The sequence below is a fragment of the Hordeum vulgare genome, chromosome 7H (genome assembly GCF_904849725.1).
Source record: "Hordeum vulgare subsp. vulgare chromosome 7H, MorexV3_pseudomolecules_assembly, whole genome shotgun sequence".
In the NCBI taxonomy this organism is placed as follows: Eukaryota; Viridiplantae; Streptophyta; class Magnoliopsida; order Poales; family Poaceae; genus Hordeum; species Hordeum vulgare.
The window spans coordinates 55,609,049-55,612,130 of NC_058524.1; positions in this window are offsets into that span (position 1 = coordinate 55,609,049).

Sequence of the window (3,082 nt, forward strand, 5' to 3'; positions counted from 1 at the left end):
GTCTAAGCTCTTAAAACCCAAAAAGAATATGATTTGGATAAACTCCAAGTTTCAGCATTAGCTTGAGCCTTAGACATGATTTCCGATTTTGTATAGTTGAAGATCAAAGCTCCAAGCATGATTGAAAATCGAGAGCATTGTGATGAGTTAGGATTGACATGCACATTAAGTAGGACAACCAACATGGTTGGTTAACATAAAACCATGATGAATACTACCATCACACAGAATATGTAAATGCTTGTGCATAGTTTAGGTTATCAACATCTAGTAGCAAAAAAAGAACATGGTGAAATTTGGCTGAAAGGTTATTATGTTATGCACGAGTTCGACGTCTTCATCTCCCATGCTCTTCTGCTTCCTTTTCTCCTACCCAAGTGTCTCCTTACCAATTTGACAAAAAAATTAGCAGCTTAGTGACGTGTCAAGAGAGGACATCAACTTTGATGATGTACTCGTCAAGCTCAATATTGACTGATGCCCACCTTGGTTGATGACGGCAAGCTGTGAGAACATATGACACACCCCAACTCACCAAATGTCGTTTCACCGCGGAAGTAGTTCTGCACACATCCAGACTTCAAAGACAAGAATAAATGTCATAAAAAATAATAGAAGAGGGTGCACATATAAAAATGTATGAAGGCATAAGTGGGGAAAGAATTGTGCAATAGCTCTACTGTTTTGATGAGTGCTTAAGACAATACACTACCAAAATAAAGTAGTATATGTGCAATTTGATTGTCAGAAAAGTTTATGTGCTCACAATGTACCCTTCAAAAGAAATGGAAATTGAGAGCTTACATTATTAAAAAAATTAAACTATTACCAATATAGATACATATGCCTGACAAAGCAGGGAGCACAATCAAATCTCCCAAAAAATAAAATTATTGTCACCATAGGCAACATACAAAATTTCTAGAAAGAACATAGCAATGGTCATTTTGACAGGAATCAAAATATGACACATTATTCAGAAAACAATTATAAGCTCAATGCGCAGGCGAAATGATACTAATTTATCCATGCACTTGATATGTGCACAACATGTTCCATTTGAAAATAAAGTATCCATTTATACAATCCAGTTTCATCTACCAGATGGCAGAAAGCATATGTGTTTGACATTTTACTAATCATTTTCGAAGTTTTAATGATACCTTCGGGACCTTGTGATAAAAAAAAGAGATGCTGAACGATTAGCATAGATTCAACCACACAAGAGCATATCTAATTAGCGCAAAGTTTTAATGATACCTTCGGGACCTTGTGATAAAAAAAGAGACGCTGAACGATTAGCATAGATTCAACCACACAAGAGCATATCTAATTAGCACTCTGATTCTACAACAAAATGATCGATTTTTTAATACAGCCTCAATAAGTATTGCTTCGTCCCCAGAAAAAACCTCACATTTGCAAAAAGCATGTCCCTATGCGGAACTCTGTAGTGAAGCTTTGTCTGGTGTCGTGCAAATTGTGTGGTCTCACCAGATTGTAGTCCTCGTGGATATGCAAATTCTTTCTCACACTGTAGATTTATTTCAACCACATGCTTTAGAGTTACCTAGCAAAGAAAAGCTCTAGAATACATAATTTTATATGAAGCATTATTGTAGCTTACACTCACTTCGAGCAAATTAACAACCATCGTAATTCTTTCATGTTTTTCTAATGATATTATCACCCACGTAGTTCTGTTACAATATACATAGTATGTCAGCAGTCCGACAATTGGTATTAAGGTCCTATATACCATCTAAGAAAATGCAAGTATGTTTTTTTCCTGTTGGTACTTGGTAGCATGTTCAATTGACTGTTCAAAAATATATATCTGATGATGTTTGATCATATTTAGAAAATAATGCATCGTCCCAGATTGAGATTAATCATGCTGTTACATTGGCAAATGCAATGTGTACATTAGGAATTATTTTCTAATAATAGAAACACTAAAAGATATTGTCGTGCAGCAACAACTAAGGATGAAGATTACCTTCATGGGTAAACAAATCCAATTGATCTCCTTGGCATCCCCATATGAGTTGACATTGTTCATAACCTAGCTTTACCCGATGATACTACCTCATAGGAGTCTAGGTATCTTCCTAAGCCTTCTCGAGGACGGGATTCAGCGCCCAACGCTTTTTTGACCATGTACATGTTGCCTTATATGCCAATTGTGCATCATAAGGATGAAAATCCCATAATAGCAAATACTTAATCGACATATGACGGGTCCCTCGTGATAACTACCAATAATGCCTTGTTTGGTACTAGTGTATTTTAGGGAATTAGTGGGGATTATCCCGGTCAAATCCCTAAATTTCCACATATTCCATAACACCATTTGATTCTACTGTATTTGACATGTATCATCCCCACATTTTCCCATAAATCCCCAAATTCTAATGCATTTTTCTCAATACACAATACACTACCCCTACCTAGTGGATTGGGGATAAATGGGGATTTGAAGGGATTGGGTGAAGGTTAGGGTTTCACCCAATCCCTGTGGGGATTATCCCCATTAATCTCCTCAAAAACCCTAGTATCAAACAAGGCCTAATGGAATTATTTAAACACGATTAAGGTAGAAGAGTAGACCAAACCTAAGGCTATAGCCTGCAACACGTGTCTGGAGACTCCTCGCACACTCCGCCATTGGTCAATGATTGGTCAGTGCGTACCCGAGTGAAGGGGAGAGAGGCCGACGGCAGAGCGCACCAGCACAGAGAAACCCTTGCAAAGGATCGACTTCGCTGACGGGAAGATCCAAAGATGGGCTTCACATAGCCGGTTGCCAGCGTCAACTTGGATACGTCACAGCCAATCGCCGACGAAACAGGGACTAGAAGCGCCGCCTCCTTCGAGTCGTGACGACAGTTAACACCAAGACGATCGTCGCCCAGGAGCGTGGGCTATGGTCAACTAGAAGAGGGAGGGGTGTCGAGTGGTCGCATAAGAGGACGGTTGCGGGTTGTTCTGGTGCTTGAGGAAGATATGGTAGGTCGTGGGAAGAGGTGGAGATCGTGCTTTCCTTTTTTTTACTGGCCAACGTGGTATTTTTTCCTGCAGC